The following is a 22,550-nucleotide window of genomic DNA, read 5'->3' as shown; positions in this document are numbered from 1 at the left end:
TTTAAAATATATCAAAATAATTTACATCAGTTTTGAATATAAAATATGTTTAATATTTATTCTCAAGTTAAATAAATGTTTTAAATTTTCCTTTTACTTTGCCATAGGAAGAACTCCAGAGTGTTGCTTATTTGAAGAATATACCGGAATCTGTGTTATACTGACCTACTCCTTTTTCTTGCTGTTTCAAATGAATCTATTTTGTTGTCATTTCTGCTTACAGCATTGTATACGTTATGTTCCTTGCAAATCATGCAGCATATCAAGGGGGTGTTTGTTGGTCTCTGCCTGTATAGCCGATACGACAGTACCGCAAGCTTTATACGATTTTCCTTTCACAATTTGCTCTTGGATTCTGAGAAGTGTCTCCTTTTCAGCATTGTCCCATGACTGTATATCTGCGAGCCATGCTTTAATGGGTTGAGCCTTCATGGCCTTCCATGTCATAGCAATCTTCCTTTTGCCCAATACAAGGGTCAGATCTGTAAAGTTATTGTCGCTTCCAGTTGTTCGGATCTGGTTATTTGTCCTAGCAGCATGTAATCGAGAGTTTTGCTATTTGCCGTTCAATAAGCTCTAGGATTGTACTGAGTACTTTCTCCCAGGATTTTTTGTATCATATTGCATTCCCATAACATGTGCTAAAAGTCTGAAGCCTCAGTGCTAGAATGCTACAGAAAAGAGCTCCAACCTCAAAGCTGTGGCCACAGTTGTTGACAGGGCTCCAGGGCATGCAGATGGACTTTGGCCTGTACAAGAACGCTGCTGATATTTTAAGCTAGCAGCAAAGGAAGCAGACTGGGTTATGACAATAATAATGTCTGGGCTATGGCAAATTAGATACAAATACGTCAGCCTAGTTGGTAAGGGAAGGTTTGGCAGAGGTACAAAGCCACAGAAGTTGGGGGGGAAACAAGAAATTCATTCAGGGTTCAAACTGGTAACTGGAGAACACTAGATAGTATTTTATCATAATTTGGTTCGTGGAAGTCTTTGCTGCTTTATTTAAGGAAATGTATTTAAAAGGGGCATCCAGAGACTAGAGAAATACCAGGTATCATTCATTCATTGTTATCTTTATTCTGATATGCATTATCCATAAAAGTACAAACATTAATCATAATCACATGCATAGTCCTAAAAACTCATCATTAAAACTAATCAGTTAAAATATTACTAAATTATCCATAACTTGATATCATCGGCGATGTTAAAGTGACAGTGTGCAAAGTGCAAATATTTCACGAAAGAGCAGCTAAAGGCGGGCAAATCCTTAAATCTTACAGTTAGCAGCATTAAGTGAAAGTGCAGATGTGCATAGTACAAAATGTAAATACAAGTAATATAAAATCCAAAAATACATATAGTACAGCCTAATCCAGCAATCATCAATTCATAGAAATACGTGAGCGGGTGGCCATTTTCAGAAAAGTGCACACTCGATATGTTATATCATCATCTTTAAGCTGGGAAATAATTTTATGGGCAACCATAAGATCCGGTGTGCCCTTTGCCATGAAAAACGGTATCAATAACTGCATGCTATATTTTTGATAAAAAGAGAAAAAGAACAAAAAAAGTAACATGGACTGTTTCCCTAAGTTACCACATGGGCAAACGACATTCTCAATGTTAGGTTGATAACCCATAGGGAAGCACAACAAATACTTTATTGAGCCCGATCTAAGACGAAAAAGAAGGCTTCGCTCCCAGCGAGTAATATCTCTTAAGAGATAACTAATGGGAGAGCATAAAGGAGATCCGCCCTCGCCTGTCATTAAAATATATTGTTTCACAGATACTTTGGCGGATTCCTGGGCGTATCTCGCATCCCCGTAATATTGATATAAAACTTTGCGGATAGTCTTTCCATCAATTCCATCTAATTGCTCAGGATTATTAAAAATATGCTCTAAATTGACCGCAGTCAAATTTGCCCGTACTTGGGCCAGCTAAGGAATATCATCGCCCTTATCACATTTTAGGCAATCTGCCAGAATCTCCCTTGTTAGTAAGGCTGCTGGGTTTTTCCAAACCTTTAGCCAAAATAAAACAGGGCGGGACCTAATGTAATCTTCCAAGTATGGCATTCTTAACTCGTTATGGCATACAAAAGTGGACAATGAAATTGGTATGCCCAGAAGTCTCCTGCAGAATCTGTTTTCTTCTGCCTGGACACTTTTCAAATTTATATGGCCCCATATTTCAGCCCCATAGGTCATAATTGGTACACATTGTGTCCTATAGATTTTAAGTAGGGACAGTACCACCTCAGTTCTTTTCGGTTGGGGGAGATTTATTACTGAGTTTATGGCTCTTGAAAATTTAGTCCGTCCATAAGCCAAATGTGGTGTCCAGGACCCATAATCAGAAAATTGTAAGCCCAAATAAGGGAAAGTGCGAGTGGATATCAAAGAATCAGGGCCCAAGGTAATAGTATTAATAGAACGTTTCTTAGGGCCACAACACATTAAAAAAGATTTTTTTTAATTTGTGCAAAGATCCAGATTATTCATAAAAACTGCAAATCCCCTAACTAAAATTCTCAATGCATTAGGTGGTCGGCCCATTAAAACAGCATCATCTGCATATAGTAAGACGGGCAGTTTGTTACCATTAATTGTAGGAACACCGGTGGTTTGGTTAGACAGGACATTATGAAGTTCATTAATATATAAAATAAATAAAAGTGGGGCGAGAACACATCCTTGTCTAACGCCTCACCCAACCACTATGTCTCCTGACACTGCCCCATCCATACTTACCCTTACCCGGGCCCTTAAGTCCCTTTGCAGATATGCTAAAAATTACACCAAATCTTTATCTAACCCATAATCTAAAAGGCATTGCCAAAGCCTGGATCTGTTAACAAAATCAAAAGCGGACGAAAGGTCCATAAATGCCAGGTAAAGAGGACTGTGTCAGGCTATAGTATATTTCCCTATGATTAAATTAAGATTCAAGCACTGTTCCACAGTACCAAGATGACTACGAAAACCCAGCTGACATTTATTTATTATGTTTTCATCCTCTGCCCAAATTCTGATGTAGTTAAATAGAACTCTCCCCAATATTTTAAGGGTGTTATCAATTAGGGAAATGGGTCTGTAACAGCTTGGGTTCGATCTATCGCTGAGACGTGTTCTTTGGTTGTCCAATGGAAGATTTCTTTCTAAAGGCCCAACATAATAAGATGGCTAATGAGAGGAAAAGTGACTCTATAGCTCCTTATATGACACATTCAAAAGCCCAGTTATTGTCCTAAAGGAATCACGTATTCCCAAAAGGAAAACATATAGGGTAAAATTGGGTAGGTGAAATATTTGGGTTCAAACTGTCCTTCTTTCATGTACCTCTGCTGTTTAAAGGAAGGCGACTACATTTATTTTTCAGCAATTTAAAGGTCTACAAATCTCAAAGACTGAAGCAGGCAAACGAGGGTAGTGACTAATTTGTAGGGGTGGGTGGATCTCACAGAGTTTCTCTCTGAAATTCCGCGGAGTTACATGAAAACTCTGTGAGATTCTATGGATTCCACACGCAGGCAGAATTCGAAACGTTGCGCTGCTCTTGCTGATTTTTAGCGCCGGGAGCTTGTGCCGCACTACAAAATGAGTGTGAATGGAACCACACTCCTCGCCAGAGGGCTCTGCTTCTTTGCTGCTGCTGGAGTTGATTTTCTACTCAAGCAGCAGCTTTCTCACCGCGAACGGTGGCGGCCACCCACATTGAGAAAATCTCACCGGGTCCCCGCCTTGGACCCAAAAATGGCGCTAGGGAACACCAATTCTCACTCGCCAATTGACTGTTGGTGAACCGTGCGCAAGTTTGTCTGGAACCCCGCATTACAAGCGTACCACGGTCTGGTCAAAACTCTGCAAATTCCGCCAGCACAGCGGAATTTATCACCCACCCCTACTAATTTGCTTTATTTACGTGAATTTAATTCTAACTACGTTGGTGTCAATTTATGGTCTCGTTTTTTATGATATTTTAATTACTTTAACTGTCTTAGTTGCATAACTTTCTCCAAGCCTAAATAGACACACAATTGAGAAGAATTGATGATAGTTTACTGGCCACAAGATACCTGGCATGAGAAACACCCCCAGAAGCACCAATATCCATAAAAGAGTAAGTGGTATTCAACTCAGGCTATATCATGTTTGTTTTTGCCAACTGAGGGCAGTAGTGTAGCCAGTGTGTCATGGGCCCTCATGCAAGGATGGAAGTATGCCTCCTGGCTCCTGTTTGAATTATAAAATGCAGCAATATCCAAGGTTCAGTGGGTCTGCGGTGGTAATTCATGCTACAGCCTGACTGAGGGTTTGAGTATAAGCAATATAGATTGACTAGGTGACATTTTCAGATCACTAGCCTGTGATTATGTGCATATTGCAGATACTGCATTGGAAATACGTCACTTTGGGTGGGGGTCCTCTCTACATCATTTTAGCCGACTTCCGGTCGGCCTTTGATCTTCTCCCAAGGGAGGCCCTGTGGAAAGTACTGACTGACCTGGAGGTCCCGAAATATCTAGTTGATGTCTTCAGTAGGCTTCATCTGAATAATTACGCCCAAGTCAGATGTGGTCCTCTTGGGGAGCTGACAGATCCCATTCCAGTATCCAGGGATGTTAGGCAGGGGTGCGTCTTAGCACTGACCTGTGTTCCTGTTCCAATTACCTGGTGATGCACCTAGAGCAGTATATTCATGATTCCCTATTCCTAGCCAAGAGGAAGGTCCCTGCGCTACTGTTTGCGGATGACATGCTCATAGCTGCCAAGGTTTCAGATTGCTTATGTGTGATATTTTCATAATTTCAGTGTAATTATGAGTGCATTTCAATGACTATGAGTGACACTGTCATCGTTACCACTGACTCTATCATCGTCACCACTGACTAGAGGCACCTGACCGCCAGCGGCGCAGCCCAAAATGAGTTAGTAAGTGCGACTTCAACAATGTCGCGCTGGTCAGGGCTCCTGAAAAGTACTGTGTACACCACAGAGAGACTAGACTGTGCGTGAACCTCAGCAACACACAGGGCACTGGCAGGCAGCTGAGCATGACTGCACTAAAACCGCTATTATTATAAACAATTACCAACCAAATTTAGCAGAGACAGAGAGATTATTTCCCCCTAGGTAATCAAAGGTTCTATTAATTACACTATGCATGACCAATGATACTCAAAAAAGTATTACAGTAAGTACAGCTGGAATGAAATCCAGAAACATCTGTATCAGACAGCCTTCATGTCTGTAAGCTTTTTGGCCAGATTGGATCAGGGAGGTTGGGTTTTGAGGTAATAGGTTGGGGATTCCCCAAGATTGGTGGGGATAGGGAAAGGGGTTTCTCCAAGGGGAAAATACTTTCCCCTTGGAATTACATCTTTTCTATGAAAGGTGAGCACACGTTTCTCCCGCACCTTCCAACGGGTGGATGGATTTCTTTGGATTATTTAACCCCTTACCCGCTCATGACGGAACCACTCCGTCATGAGCCACGGTTGCGCTGTGCTCATGACGGAGTGGTTCCGTCATGCTGCGGCCGTTGGCGGCCGCTCCCCCCACGCGGCGGTAATTCCCCGCCTGTGCGGGCGATTAGCGCAGTGGGCGGAGACGTGACGGAGCCACTCCGTCATGAGCACAGCTCAACCGTGGCTCGTGACGGAGTGGTTCCGTCACGAGCACAGCTGACCCGCAACTGCCCCCAAACCCCCCCAGCGCCGCGGCGGAATTCATGCCGCGGCGAAGGGGTTAAACAAAGGATCGTTTAAAGACCTGAACTTTTCATAAACCGGTATAAAGTTGCTGTTTCCACTGATATCACACGTAAAGCGAGATAAACCATGCTGTGCTCTAGAAAATGCACATTTGTGTTCTAAAGTCAACATTTTGCCACTTTCAGCTGCAACCACTAAACTCTTAATCAATTTACACATACTTCAAATGTAGTAAACTTGAACAAGGCATGGTGCACTTTTCAGATGTCTTTTCTGGTACTAACAACATATTTTCTCTTGCTGAAATTAACTTTTGTAGGCATTGTTTCTAGTAATTTTCCTCGCTTTGATTCTCTCCTCCATATTATATGCTCCCAGCATTTTCGTGTCAAGAAGAAATGTTCACATGCCTTTATCTGTGGACGTCTCCGCGGTTAAGATTTGAGATTCTATTACATGTTGACAAACAACGAGCTTCAAAATAAATGCCAGCCACTGTGGATTCAAACCTCTGTCTCAGAGAGACTGACTGAGAGACTGACTGACAGAGACTGACTGACTGACAGAGACTGACTGGCTGACTGACTGACAGAGACTGACTGACTGAGCGAGCGACTGACTGAGAGAGAGGGAGACTCACTGACTAAGAGAGAAACAGACTGAGAGAGACTGACTGACAGAGAGAGAGAGAGAGACCGACTGAGAGAGAGACTGACTGAGAGACTGACTGACTGAGAGAGAGACTGACTGAGAGACTGACAGAGAGAGAGACTGACTGACTGAGAGAGACTGACTGACTGAATGAGATAGACTGACTGAATGATAGAGACTGACTGACTGAGAGAGACTGATTAACTGAGAGACACTGACTGACTAGGAGAGAGAGAGACTGACTGACAGAGACTGACTGACTGACAGAGAGACTGAAAGACAGATACACTGACTGTAGGAGAGTAGGATCTGCACTTATGTTGCCCCCCCTTTTTTTCTGATGTTTACACTGGTTTCTGGCTATAGTCTGGCTGGGTCCCTGCTAATCAGGGCCCCAGCCTCTCTGTTCTCTCTAAACAACTTGGAGTGCATATTAGATGCACTAGTTATTGGATACTGTGGTACCTTATGAGCCCCTAGTATATGGTACCTTAGGTACCAAGGGCATAGGTACTTCATAGGCCTACCAGGGGCTGAAGCATGTATTATGCCACCCCTGGGAAGCAGACTAAATCTGACACCACAGGCCTGCTACTGCAGCCTGGGTGAGGTAGTGTTAGCACTCCTCACTGAGGTATAGGATCCCTATATCTCACCTTACACACACATATAAACCTATTAGTCACCCCTAAGGCAGGCCCTATCAATCCTGAGGGCAGGGTGCTTGGTTTCCATGTGAGGGGGTGCCTCTGCCTGAGCAGGGCCCCTCTGCTGCTCTCAGAGTCCATTCTCTGTGGCTGTTTGTGGATGCGGTTAAACCATATACTCTTAAGTGCATTATAACCTAGCGGTAAATGCTAACTTTGGGATGGCTGCATCAAAACATGTCGTGTTTGGTGTCAAACGCCTTGGAATCATACCCCCACAGCAGTAACTGGTGTGGGAGTATGATCCCACCCTTCTAGAGGGATAGACATGTACCTACTGTGGAAACACTGTAGAAATCTGAAAGATCCTGGCATCACAAAATGGATGCCACCAGCACAGACACTGGGCTGCCCTCCTGCTGCTGAGTGAAACTCGCAGTGGAGGAGGCCCAACAATAGGCATCCTGTCACAGGGAGGTGTCACCACCTTCCAGACAGGATTTAGTGTATTGGGGCTGGGTGGGTGCACTCCTAGAGTGCTTTGAAGTCCTGCACTCGGGGAGCAGTAGGCTCCTCTGTGCATATGCCAGCTCAAACCGGTTCAGGGGCTACCTGCCCCTTCTCTGGCATGAAACTGGACAAAGGGAAGTGGGTGTAACTACCCACTCCTCTGACCCTCCGATAGAAGTGGTCATAGAGCTAGTCCCTCCCTTTCCTTTAGTATAAGATAGGGAAACCTTGCCATTGCAAACTAGATATCCCTGAACGTTGCTCTACAAGAAGAATCCTGGACCTTCGACGTTCCACTACCTTTGGAAGACTGAAGAATCTCCCTTGGAGTCAAGGAGTGACTCCCCTGCTTGGCAGGCACCAAAACTTTGAATCAACAGTCGCAAACTTTCCCACTCCCGCCGGAGTCCAAAGTCCCTGCAGCCCTGGAAGTGGATTTCCTGACTTCTCGATGGCCATTGTGAGTCCCCAGCAAACCTGAGGCGAGTGGACTCCACGAATGATGAAGAACAGCAATACCCGGGTACCATGCACTATTGTCAAGTGCAACCCCTTCACGACATTCTACGAACTTGTGCATTGGACCACGTGTGGTTCAAGCCTCCAGCAGGATTTCCCTTGAAAATCAGAGGCCTACCTTGTCCTGAGTGACAGTGGGCTCCTGAGAAGTGAATCCTCATGAGGCGTCTTTGTGATCCCTTGCCGGTTGGCTTGTGGGTCCCCTGAAGACTTTTTCATAAAACCAAAGGGCTCTCCTGGTTGCTCCAGGCCTGCCCTGACTTACCCTTGCTGGGTGAGTCCCTCAGACCTTGCTGGTCTGCATCGCTGACTTTCTTCACAGTCCACGAGACTTGCTGTTGCCAAGGCTTGTTGGCTCCAATCTGGTTGCCGATACCTCAGTAAGCTGCAGACTTTGTGGGGCACTCCGAATCCAGCTCCTGGTTGTCGTCAATGCCTCCTGGACCTCGTGGCTGAAGAGTCAAGACACCCGTTAATCACCTGAAATCACCCAACTACCGTGGGCATCCATCTTCCTGGCCCCGGGTCACTGGCAAGTGACTGTGAACACTGTCCCTTCTGCTTTCAGGTCTCCCTTCTTCTGAATCCAGCCTTGGATTCCACCGGACACTTCTCCAGTCTTCACAAGCAGCAAATCTTCTTCGGCTTCCATTGAAAACGACGCCGCGACCCGACACCAAAAGACACCTATGCACCCGGCTTCCCTGGGTGAGGTAACTCATGCACTCCGGTGCTCCTGTGGGTGTTGGCCCTCGAAGTACTTACCTTGTAAGTGGCTTGCTTGTAGACTCTTGCGAAGTACCCTAAAACTTTAAAAATCCAACTGCGACTTGCTCCATTGAAATCAATAGGGAACCCGCGGCTGTGTTCTCACACTGCACGCGTCTCCCGTGGGTCCTTTACTTACCTGCCTTGGGTGGATTAGGGAGGCCCCAGCAATTCTAAAGGCCCTAGGCCTTGTCCCCTTGCAAGTTGACATTCCTAAACCTCTTTTTTAGTATATGGTCTGGTACGCCCCTAGGGCCCCAGCCATATAAGTGCTTAATTTGTTGTGAAACATTGATTTGTGCATATGTTCCTGACTACTAATCTCATAAAGAAATTAGTAGAGTGTGTCTAGAAATAAATACATATACATTTTATATATATACACCTGTGTGGTGTCCTTTCATTTGGTAATTCAAGAGATTATAAGGTAAAACAAGCTGCTTTACATTCCTCTGAGACTTAGCCTGAAGGCTGCTCTCCACATCTACCACTAGGATAGCTTTCTTTAAAAGGTTGTCTTAAACCTATCTACCATAAGAGTTAAATTGGACTGGTGCAAGGTGGCCACTTTAACTAGTGACCAGCATATGCCAGGCCAACTTCTCACACTGACTGACAGAGAGAGAGAGAGACTGACTGACAGATAGAGAGACTGACTGACAGAGAAAGAGAGACTAACTGAGAGAGACAGACTGACTGACTCAAAGAGAGAGAGTGATGGAATTGGGGTCAAAGTGTGTATGAAGCTATGCAATGCCTCTTAAGATTGCTATTGTCTGCTAATAAAAATGTATTATCAAAATGTGCTCTTTGTAGTTACATCTGCTTTTGAAATACAGCATTGTTGCATTGTCTAATGTTTTGAAACGGGTTTGATTTATTTTTCTCTAGCCCCGCCCTCCACTGACCCCGACCCCACCCCTACCGGTGCTGCCCTTGGCCACAAACCACACTGTAATTTTGGCCCCTGACAGAAAGTTTGTGAGTACCCATGATCTAGTCGATGCCTCATGAACTCGGTAACTGATCTGGCGCTATGACCTGCTTGAAACCCAGATTACAAAGTGTGTAGCAGGCCTTTGAGTTCCGTATGCCCTGCGAGTTGTTGGTTCACATGTTTTTCCAATACTTTGGCTAGGATGGGTAACAGAGATATGAGTCTGTAATTCGATCAAATAAGGGGATCCAGATTGGGTTTCTTCAATAGGGAGGTGACCAAAGCCATTTTACAGGATTTGGGGGCAATGTCTTCCAACAATGATAAGTTCATCTGTTGAGTAAGCTGCTGCAAGGCAGGCTGGGAGAGCTTGCCAAGTATTGCAGGGGGGAAATGATCCAATGGGGATCCTGATTTAATGGATGCAAGAAGCACCATAAAAGAAGACACATCTAAGGGCTGAAACCTATGTAGCATACTGGCTGCCTTAGGGACGGCGGTACGACTGCTAGCCTCACCTGTGATAGGAAAAGCAGCCTGGATGTGTGCCACTTTTATTTGGGAGGAAGTCGGCCATTTCATGGCACTGGAGTTGAGAGAGGGGGCATAAAAGGGTACAATGCTGTTGGGGTGAGAGAGGGTTTTAACCACTTGAAACTGTTTTAGGGCAAATTGGGTTCCAGCTATTTTGTTCGTATAGAACGATGCTCGGGCCTCACAAGTTTTTTGGTAAAAGACTTCACAGCTGGTTGATAGATGTCCTTGTTCTCATTACTATAGGTTTTGCGCCACACCCTCTCTAGCTGTTAGCATGAGTTCTTTATTTTCATACAAGGAATCACTGTACCATGAGGCTGGGGATTCTATGGTGCTTTTTGTTAGAGAAGGAAATGAACGTGTCCAGTGAGGACCTGAGCCAGGAATCTATTGTTAGTGTATCTGGCACCACTGAGTTACACAGCAAGGGTGGATTGGCTTCTAAGATGGCATTCCACAAGGGGTCATCCAATCTTGACATGATCCTACTCGAGGAGACTAAGCGAGGAGACTGGGCAATTGAAAGTGTGAAAGGGACTGCAAAAGGATCAGACAATGGCATAGGTAAAGAAGGGTCTGATTGCAGATTCCTCGAGTTTGAAAATATAGGATCCAACAAGTGTCCTGCTGTATGAGTAGGAGAGTTATTAATCAGCTGGATGCCCAGGGCCCTAAAGTCTTCAATAAGAGAAGTAGAAGTGCAACAGGTTATATCATCAAAATAGATATTGAAGTCCTCCAAAATGGTGAAGGTGGCGTGTTTAAGAATTGCGGGGAGAGGTTTTCAGTGATATCAGCACACCAATTGTTAGGAGTGCCTGGTGGACGATAAATTAATGCTCCAGACCTAGTGAACTTCTTCGACAGGTATAGTGAAAAGAGAAGTCACTCACAATTGGGGATAGTGAACTTGTCAATTTTAACGTAAATGTATTTTTAAAAATAACAGCAAGGTCACCACCCTTTCTATCTGGGCGATCCACCCTATTGATTACAAAGCTATTCCTGGATAATTTCTACCTACAGCTCAGCAATCTCTGCGCTTAATTCTAACGTCTTTGTGAAGAGGTACGCAATGTACATTTGAATACCCACTGTGGTATATTTTATGGGAAAAGTAGGCGTCCCAAGTGAAACTATCCTCTGCTAATGCTGGACGGCCAAAGGTATAACTAATAGGTAACTGATATCTATAGTTTTGTAGAAATGGAGGCAGTTGTGCTGGAATATTGAACAACATAATGAATCCCAAGCATATTTCCCAGTCATTGAATCTCATTTTACCTTTGGATAAACAGCGTTTTTTTTCTCTCATTGGCTATTTAACGTGAGAATTCTGTTATCAACTTTGATTATGCTATTTTTGGGTTGCATTATGAATCATAAAAGATTAAAGTAATGTACATTATGCTGTATATTGTCTAGGTATTCCCTCACTAACACCCCCTTTTCCCTTAGTCTTTGTAGTACGTTGCATGACACGATTTCCTTCCTAGCAAAATAAATGGGTACTTAATGCAATTATGAACTTGGTTGCTATTTGTTAATTACATCATTTCCAAGATTAGCTTTTAAAAACATTTGCTGCACATATCTGGTTAATTATTTTTATATTTTACTTCTATATTGTTTATGTCAATTAAGCCTTGAAAATGCAGCAAGACATTGCGAAACACTAGTCTGCTGAAATCATGAACAACATTTTGGGTCTTTGATAAAAATTGAAAGATGTAACAAAAATCACTATTCATATGTACTGCAGTCCTTATGGGAAGCAAATGGTATGCTATGTCAGATACATTATATAGTCTTTTTGTGAAGGAAATGTCCGGATTGGCTGTAAGGCAAAAATAAGACATATTGGAAAGGAAAAAACATTCCTTGAACACGACTTGTTGTTAAGATAATATTGAGTACATTGCACTTTATTGATCTGAGAGAAAGCCTAGCATTGTAGAGCCAAAATAACATTACAAATGAAAGGATCAAAAAGGTATTACTTCGATAATGCAGATGCCTATCCATATGGTCTGTGTGGAGTAGTAGGGAAGTAAAGTACTGCTTGTCAACCATGAGGGAAACCGAAAATACCGCTACTGGGTAAAGTGTCGATTATAAGCAAATATTATCTGATGATTTTGTTGCTATTCATCTTTTGGGTTTGAAAGAGGGAGTGTACTGATGGAGGTATATTGGTTCTTTATTATGCTTCCTGGTTACAAAGCTAAATTACGTCATATGGACCAAAGAGTTGTCGTTTTAAGTCTTTTTTGGAGCATTCCAGGATTCAAAATTCAGTTTTGCCTAAGGGGAGGGGCTGAAAATCATTGCACCGTTCCACATATTCGATGTGTGGATAGCAGTACCATATTATTTGGAGTCAACACCCAGAGCCTGCTATAAGGCCTGGACCTCAATGGAGGCCCTGCCGAAAGTGGCATAAAACTCAATGATTTGCTGTTAATCTAAATCCTCTTTACATTAAAGAGTATTGAGACAAAGCTGCATACCTCCAATGTCAGAGAGAGGCGCCTATAGCATACCATTAAATGAATGGGATGTCACAGGTGCTTCTCTGGTCTTGGAGGTATACAGCTTTGTTGGAAGCTGCTGACTTTGGTTGTTGGCAAAAGAGAAAGCGGGCAAGCGAGGTCCTTCTTAAAGATGGAATCCCATGCTGTGAGCAAAAATGTGGAAGATGTAGAAGGCAGCAGGTACAGACACCACTGACCAGTCGGTTCTGCCTGAGACAGGTCAACTCAGTTGAAGTAATGAAATTACTGGTAAGTAATCTGGGCTAGTTTGGATCAAGAGAACACATCATTGGACTCGACATAGCAATATGAACTAAAGCAGCAAGCAAATTGTGATTTTATTCATGTGGGACGTCTGTGGCATTTAGGCGTCTGCCTTTCAGTGCTACTCAGGGTTTCTACTCACTGAGCCATCTGTTGATGTGTACGGTGCCGAAGGCTGGATCACAGAATACTTTGTGCCATGCAGTATAATGTGCCATCAGCATTACTTGGTGCAGTGTTTGTTTTGAACACTGCACACTGGTTTATCATGAAACATGAGTTCCTAAGGAGGTAACGAGGCTAGTCATAGGGGCCTGCTTTGAACTTTAAAACAGACTCTGGAATCTGGTTATACACAGCAGCTGAGTTTGTTTCCTGGTGATAATGAATTCCATACTAGAAGAGCCCCACCATATTGTGGACGTTTACACTGGACCTGTGTCGGGGTGGAGCGGTGATAGTACTTTTGCTGCACAGTTTCAAATTATTTGAATAAAGGAATCGCCTTAAGTCTACTTTGTGTAAAAACAGGCGAGCCGGGCGCCTTCTCTCTTCCAAGTGCTTGTTTCAACTTGTTTAGGCTCACAGTATGAGCTTTGTGGAAAAAAAATCATGGTCCTTTCCGCGACCCCTTGCTTGCCCCCTGCGACCTGTCCTTCTGACCCCTGGCTTCAGAGGTGGCAAAATCAGTACCAGAACACAGTGTCAGCTCGGCCAGTTGGGCTCCACTCTTTGTTTTCTCTCAATTTGTTTTTACACTTATGGTGAATAATGTTTCATTATTCACTATTAGCGTAATGAAAATTGGAGTACAATTAACTGGAATATGAACTTTCGCAGCAGCGGAGGTTAGTAAAAAACACGTTTAAATGTATGTTCTGTGCATGCATGCGGCTAAGTGTGTATGTGAGAGGGTGTGTATAGGTGTGAATATATGTATGTGTAAGCATGTGTGTGAATAAAATTGAAGGTCAAAGGGCGTGTGACGTCACTTCCATACCCCTTGCGTTTTGGTGAATTGACAAATTCCGACTTGTCACCTGTAGGTCACAGTAGAAGCCAGTGGTAAGCTTCTGAAGTCCTTTGATCAATGTTTTTAGGTCTTGCCTGAGCCAGCGCATGCGCTGCTCTGGCGAGACATTTAGTAGCTGGGTTTTAAAAGTGCTACCCACAGGCTTTTGCCGGCCACCAGCTTGCTGTTACGCGCACAAGCGCATGCGACGTGCACAGCTGCCATCTGGCTTTCTATAATGGCTCATTAAGCCTTACAGTGCGCGCGTGAATCCCCTCCCCTACCCCCTCCCTTCTCCCACTTCCTCCTCGTCAGCTCTTCATTTTCCTTTCACTTTAGCGTCACGCGGCCGTGTCACTTTCATGGCCGCACGGCCATTGCTTGTTAGTAATTGTAGTACAACATCGCACATGGGAAGCTAACGTGATTAGTTAGCCCAGAATCACACTTTATTGGTCGATTGTCAAAATCAAGGAATCCTGGTCTCCACTCTCCAGGTTCCAAGTTCAGTGATTTAGCCACTGGGCCAGTTCTGTATGTATTCGTACAGTTTCACTGCCTGCCATATAAAGAATTGCTGCATCCTGCTCGGGCAATGGAGGTAGCTGTGATTTAAAGCGCGAACCTTTCAGTCCTCGAACACGAACGTAAGCGCTTGTCACGTCTCTGTCTACACGTGATATATTACAATCCATCAGAGGGAGACATTTCATTAAATATTCTCAAAGCTAACACTAGAACACGGCGTGGAAACTACTGAACGTGGGTGGCTTTTTTACAATTGCATTTTCAGGAATCACAATGGACTAATATCATGGGTACTGATGTTAATTTACATGACGCATAGTTCACCAGCAGTGAAATTCATTTGGATTTTGCATTATCAAATGTTTTGCTTATGCCCCCACACCACCCAATGGTTAGTAGAGCTGCGTGCACAGCATGTAACTGTGCTTTACGCCTAACCCACCGCAGCGTGAGGTTTTTTTTAACCAAGAAATTCTGAATAAGTTAAGGCATGTTGATCTCTTATTGTAATGCACCTGGTAGCGACTTAGTCCAGCACTAGTCAACGCCTTGTTGGCAAAACGTTATTATCGTGGTGAAGTTGCCAGCGCCGGAGTGTTTACTTTGCGTCAGAGCGCCATGCTTGAACTCAAGTATTTCACCATTTCCTCTGCTTAACTCCTCCTTCTATTAAAAGCCGCCCCACCCCGCGGCAAGTCATTGGTACGATAACGTGTCCGTCATCTGCAGGCGCTGCATTAACTGCATGTGGGAATTAACCTGGCTAGTAAAATAGGTCGTATTACACCCTTCAGAAGAGCTTTACTCTGCCTCCTGGTAGCCCATGGTATCCCCTTAGGTATTACGTACTTTTAAAACGTAATCGACCCAGCCCCAGATACAGAGCCTTTAAAGTCAGTGCATATATCCCAAGTAAGGGTTTACATTGTAAATAAGCAGTGGCGGCTGGTGACATTAGAAAGTGGTGAGGTGTAAAAGTTGGGATGAGTTACCTGTGACAAGCGAGCAAGCCCGACCGACAAAATTATGAAATAAGCAATGGCATAGCCAATAGGTCTCGCCTTTGGGACCTTATAAGTATTTAGCCATGCAACGGTTGGTATTGTTGCACCAAGGATATTGTGCTGCATAACTAAATACTTATAAGGTCCCAAAAGCGAGACCTATTGGCTATGCCAATGCTTGTTTGTACATGCTTCTAGAGAAAGGATCTTTAATCAATCATGTGTTAACAACTTTGTTCAGAATCAGTTATGAAAATGCCCTCACTCTCTTCAACTTTCGCAAACTTCTATGCTTAGAAAGTGATAGCTAAATAAATTATTTAAACATTTGTTGCATTTGTTTCACAGAAATTGTTAGCTTGAATTTTTCTCCATTCATAAATTACAGTATCACTTTCGACACATTTAATGGAATGCAACTCGTTGATGCGAACAAGCTGTATGTATAATTAATATATTTTAAAATAGTGTCTAGTAATGCAGTGTTAATGTTAGACAATGCTTGAAAGTGAGGTGTTACATTTTATAAATGTAATGGTGCTCAGCTCATCGATCTCATTAGAATGTAAGGCTGAGTCGGCCCTATCTCGATTCCAGCTGGGGATCCCCAGGTCATATCACACTGGGGTAGCTAGTTTACAAATGACATGCCTACAAGTGGACCCTTGTTGTGTGACATCATGAGTCAGCGCTGGCGTTTTATTCAACAGCACAGTGCATGCAGCTTTTTTTTTATTGTGCAGCGCATGTAAAAACTGAAAATAGACGAACTACACGTCCCACAATGCAGTTTGCTGATGGTTGAAGAGCGCAGTCAGCTAAAAGTGTCACACATGAGACGTGTCCTCCCAGCAGCAATGCTCTCACTGAACCATCTTGCCCGAAATGCAACACACGCTTTACAATTTGTCAGCTCGCTGCACCACGTCATTTCTGCTTTTCCTTTGAGACATAATTGTTAAATCCCCGCTCTTTAAGGTGTCTGATTACTACAGTAACCGTGGTCCGGGTACAGGGAGCGGCACATGTGAGCATCGATAGCTTTCTGGTAATTACAAGCCACCCTGCAACCTTTCAAAGGGAGGGGGGTGATGGTAGAAAGCAGTCAGTACTGCACTTTTCACAAAGGAATGACGCAATGGCGAGATGGGATAACCACAAACATTTATGGCATAGGACATTAGGAATCGGATGGCAAGGAATGTTTTGAGGAACTGAGAGCATCAATTAGAGAAGCAAACATTTACCACTGCCAAGGGTACAAAGCAGTGGTCGGGATCTGAGGGGCACGACGTGCCCCTACTTTTTTTTATTTAAAAAAAACAGTTCACCCAGCTTTTGTGAAAATACACATTTTTAATTTAAGGTGTGTGTTATCTTTATAAGTGGTTAATTTAAAGTTGAAAGACTTAAATACTTCTTTAAGCCACGCCTTTGACACCCACCACCTCTAGCTCACTCACCCCGCCCCCATTGCGGGCAGCATCACAGCTCACTTACACTTCGACCGCTGGTGCAAAGCTAGACACCAACCAGCCCAAAACGCTGGTGCAGACATGTCTTAAATTAGCCCTTCACATGCTCATTTTATGTGCTCGCCATTGCAGCATGAATTTTCAACCGAGTGAGACACTTGTGCATAACGCTTGCTCTAGCGACATCTTGTGGCACATTGGTTTAATGCATTCAAATGATTTTTCACTCCAGCCACTTGCTTTCGGGGGCGCGAGCTCATAAGATCTATCTACTCAGAGGCGCAACTAGAGCCAAATTTCGGGGGGGGGGGGCTAAGAAAAATTTTCGGGGGGGGGGGCTGAATCTTTTAAGCCATAGGCAAAGTGGAGCTGCAGGGGCTCTTAGAAGGGGTAAAACACCAGCGAGGCCTCATCAACATGCAAATGGTCTTTTAAAGACCTGTGAAGTGCTCGGGTGCGGCTGTGTGCGCGCCGGGAAGCTGTCTCATCCCGGGCTGCCACACACGAGGGGGGGGGGGGGGGGGGGGGTTGCTGAAGCCCTGTGAGTCCAATGGGCGTTGCGCGCCTGGATCTACTTGCTATGAACCATGCTGAAGTCAAACAAGCATGTTAGGATTTTGGTTGTAAGCACAGGCCTTAGTTTGAAATGTTTTAGCGATTTTGCAAGAAGCGTTCAACCTCTGGAGCCTCGCAGTAATCACGGCTTATATGGCCCTGAATCAACAGAACAAAAAAAATAAGATCAATGATACAAAATATATTAAAGGGGCCACAGAAATGTGAAATAAATAAGTATTTATGAATATTGAATGGCACAACCGCTTCCCCCTCCGCCTGAGAGAAAACACAGACCATACCAGGAGATTAATGAAAGGTACAAAGTGAACAGTCGGTTGTGGGAAAGCATGCATCCGGATGTCCTCATATAGCACTATGCAAACTGTTTAATTTGAATGGTAAAATCTAGTCAGATTTTCGGCATGACCAACACTTATGCAAACAATATCCCCTGAAATTCATGAGGTACATTTTTCCTATTAGTACGTACAAGGCTGTTTTTTAGGTCTCGGCTAGCGAAGGCTGCGCTTGCGCAGTCTCGCTCGCGAGATTTAATGACTTGGAGTAGTGGGGCTTGAACCCGCCCCTCTTCTCTCCTCTGCTCCATTGGCTGTCCTCTTAAATGCTGGGCAGCCATTGGAGAAGAGCTTTGTCTCTCCAAACAAGCCCCGTCTCTTTTGGATTCGTGGGCGTGTTTTTTCGATTCTTTCTCTTTTGTTTAACACGCCCATAAGACAGAGAGTCTACGGCATGTCTTGCTCACGCTGCCTACACGCGCCAGTCGGCTCTCTGATTGGTTGGCAACTACCAAATAAGCACTGTGATTGGTGGACCTTGTCAACCAATCAGAGAGCCTACTGGTGCATGCAGGCGCTTTAGTTCAAGGGCAGTGAATGTCCTCAAGATGTTCAAGTCAGGCACTGACACCCCTCCCGTTACTAGTGGAAAATCCGAGCACAGTTTCTGCCTCTTCTCTCGCCCTCTGTCACCTCTTGCCTGCGGAATCGAACAGCTCTGATCTCTTCGCCTCAGTTCATCCTCTTTCACTTCCTCTTCAGTGTCTCCCCGTTCCCTTGCATCCTTCCCTCTCAGCGCCTCTTTATTGCAATGTGTGTATCTTATTTTCTCACCTGTCTCTCATGTTTCGTCTCACCCCGTGTCTTGTCTCCTCACTTAGCTCTCCTCTGTTTTCTTTTTTTGTCTGGCCTGTACCCTGGCTTTCAGTGCCCTCCACCTCACGGTACCCGCTGCCTTGGCGGCGCCTCCTCGTCCCCTCCCCTCACACTGCACCCTCTCCGCGCCTCCTCTCTCACTTCCTCCTCTCGCGCCGCGCGCCTGTTGCTGCGAGCGAGTTCCCCTTCTATAACTGTCGCAGAAACCACAGCGGCTGTAGGAGGGAGCTGCGGAGGAGGAAGTAACCAGCCGCGGCCCCGGGGTTTGACACTGAGGGAAACGAGAAGAGGCCTCGCGGAGCTCTCGTGCGTTGAGATAGAGAGGTTACTGAAGCAGGGCGTGGTGTTTACGCCGAGGCGAACAGCGGCACGCAGTGCATGACAACATTTTTGAGGGTGGTGGGTTTTTTATTTTTTTTTATGAAAAGGGGGAATGTGTTTTCCTCGTTGACTTTTACTCAATCAGAGGCGATTTCAGGGAATCAGCTAAAATAAAGCCATTTTTGATGAAAAATCGGGAATCTCCCGCGTGAGTCGGGTCTGTTCGCATTTATGCACAGAGGCACACTGACTGTAGCAAATTCAGATGCACAGTACACCCACAGATGCACACTGCTGCACAGAGGAAGCGTGATGCAACTAGCAGCCCACAGAGGAACCTAGCATACTCATCATACAGCTGAGATGGAAAAATAGCAGTGCAGGTACTCTGTAACAGAGAACCTGCTTGTTGCTGAGAAGTGCCGGTACTCTCCAGATAAAAGTATCACGTTTTTCTTGAGAAGTGCAGGTACTCTCCCTCTCAAAATAATAAAAGTGCCGGTACTCAGGACCAGACAGTACCGGCCCATTTAGAGCACTGCATACAGCCAAGGCACTCTGTGGCACACAGGAGCATCCTATGGCAAAAACACACGGCCAGCACACCGAGGTAGTGTCCAGATGCAGAAAGCAGGCAACAAAGGCAATGCAGCTCTGTAGTACGCAGATGCAAACAGAGGCGCTTAGATTACACAGAAAGCCAATGCAGCTTCCTATTACAACTCTGTCAATGTCCCTCAACCCTGCTCTGCAGCCTGCCTTCTTATTCCGCTGCTGTCAACCCCACACAGCATGGCCAGTGCAGCATAACGCCGTCGTCTAGTAATTACTATCCTTACACGTGACGAAATGCACACCTGTAAGAAATCAGCCCAATAAAGTTCACGAAAGTCCGGTCGCTCCATGTTGACTGTACACAAGCACTACAGTATTGGGCTATGCATTTAAAAACAGTGTATAACTTGGTTTGTAGAATCCGTTGATTTCATGATTAAAAATCAGGGCCGGAAACATTGTCATTCTGACACTGAGTAATCTGGCAACTCTGTGTGTGTGTGGGAGGCTCTGTGTGTGTGGGAGGCTCTGTGTGTGTGGGAGGCTCTGTGTGTGTGTGGGCGGCTCTGTGTGTGTGGCTCTGTGTGTGTGGCTTTTTTTGTAGTTGGCTCTATGCGTGGTGGCTCTGTGTGTGGGTAACTGTGTGTAGGTGGCTCTGTGGGTGGCTCTATTTGTGTGTGGGTTGCTCTGTGTGGGTGGCTCTCTGTGTGTGGGTGGCTTTGTGTGTGTGGCTCTGTGTGTGGGTGCAAATGCAAAGGTCTCGCATTTGAGAGTGATTAAGCTATTGGCATTGTAAATAACAATGCCGTTTCTTTAAATGTTTTAAAAACAAAAACATAAACAAAAATAATGTCATGAGCAATGCCAATAGCTCTAACTTTAACCCCTTCAGCGCTGCGCGGATTCCCCCGCGGTGCTGAAGGGTTCGAGCGCGGGCGGGGCCATGACGGAACGGTTCCGTCATGAGCACAGCTCAACCGATGCTCATGACGGAACCGTTCCGTCATGAGCATGGAAGGGGTTAACAATGCCGAGACCATTGCATTGTAAATGCTTGTTTTAATTGTCGAGCTGTGCCCAGGGCGCCAGTCTTCAGAGGGACGAAAATAACTGTCTGCATAAAAGTCCTGCAAACAGCAACGCGTCTCTTCCTTGGCGCAAGGGATTTAGTTTAAAGTGCTTCCAATCGTTTTTGATGTGCCACAGTCGCTGTTTTTAGCACCCTATCAGCACCGCACCCTTACTTGGCCCTCTCATCTATCTGTAGCCCCCTGCTGAAACACGTTCCTCCAAACAACTTGGAACCAGCCTGAAAGAGCTAAGGTGATTCAAGTGAGTTGGGTGTCAAGAATTCCTGTCATGCGAGGGGAGGAAAACTAGAGGACTCCCAGACCAAAGAAGGGGCATCTCGGAGTCCCTCATCCATCCCTTCACTTTCCAACTCGGTCACTAAGGGACAACGACACCTGTTTCTCACGGTGCACGTGGGAGTGCATGACCAGTGGATACCCGTTGTGGCCATGGTGGATTCAGGGGCCACTGGCATGTTTATGAACCACAACGAGGCATGCAGGCTAGGGCTAGTGCTTCTTCCCAAAGCTGTACCCGAAGACGTCTATGCTGTAGACGGAAGGCGATTGGTGACGGGGCCCATCGGGCAGCACACGGGGGTCCTTCCGATGAGATGTGGGAGGAACCATTTGGAACAAATCGATTTTAACATCATCCGAGCGCCCCAATATGGCGTCATATTGGGATTGCCGTGGCTACAGAAACACAACCCCTCTGTGGATTGGCCAACACATCGCATCGAACTGACGTCACCGTATTGCATCCTGCATTGTGGAATAAGAACGGAATCCCTTGACGCAGATGAGAGCGGGAGTCAGACGGTGGCTACAGCGGCAGAAAAAGATATGGCTCTCCCCCAGGCTTATCACAGTTTTGAGGATGTATTTGATGAGGTGAAGGCGGAAGTGCTACCACCACATAGACAGTTTGACTGCCAGATCGACCTGGTGCCAGGGGCCAGTGTTCACAGCGGCAGGCTGTATGCCCTGACGGAGCCTGAAAACGTGCATCTCCGGGGGTACCTGGATAAATTCCTCAAGCTAGGATTCATCCGCCCGTCCAAGTCTCCGGCTGCCTCGCCACTCTTCTTCATCCCGAAGGCTAATGGGGAGCTGAGAGCCTGTGTGGACTTTAGGGCATTGAATGCGATAACCGTAAAGAATCGGTACCCCTTGCCTCTCATCAGTGTACTTCTGGAACAGGTCAAGAAAGCTCGTATCTACACCAAGTTGGATTTGAAAGGGGCATACCATCTGGTGCGCATGAGGGACGGAGACGAGTGGAAGACCGCCTTTAAGACCAGGTTCGGCCTTTTTGAGTACCTCGTCATGCCGTTCGGTCTGTGCAACGCCCCGGCAGCCTTTCAGTACTTTTTGAATGAGGTATTCAGAGAGGAGTTGGATATCTACGTGGTCGTATATATCGACGACATCCTCATCTATTCGTCCAGTGTGGAGGAGCACGTACACCACGTCAAAGCTGTGCTCCAAAAGCTGAGGGAAAACATGCTGTTTTGTAAACTCAGCAAGTGTGACTTCCACGTCACATCCGTGGAATTCCTCGGAGTGATGCTGAGTCCAGAGGGACAGGAGATGGCAGAACGAAAGATCAAGGCGGTGAAAGAATGGCCGGTGCCCCAAAGCGTGAAGGACATCCAAAGTTTCATTGGCTTCGCCAACTTTTACAGGCGGTTTATAGATGGATTTTCAGGATTGGTGGCCCCAATCACACAGCTACTGAGGAAGTCCAAGGAGTTTGT

The sequence above is a fragment of the Triturus cristatus genome, chromosome 2_1 (genome assembly GCF_964204655.1).
Source record: "Triturus cristatus chromosome 2_1, aTriCri1.1, whole genome shotgun sequence".
NCBI classification, from domain to species: Eukaryota; Metazoa; Chordata; class Amphibia; order Caudata; family Salamandridae; genus Triturus; species Triturus cristatus.
Note: the sequence above shows the minus strand (reverse complement) of the source record.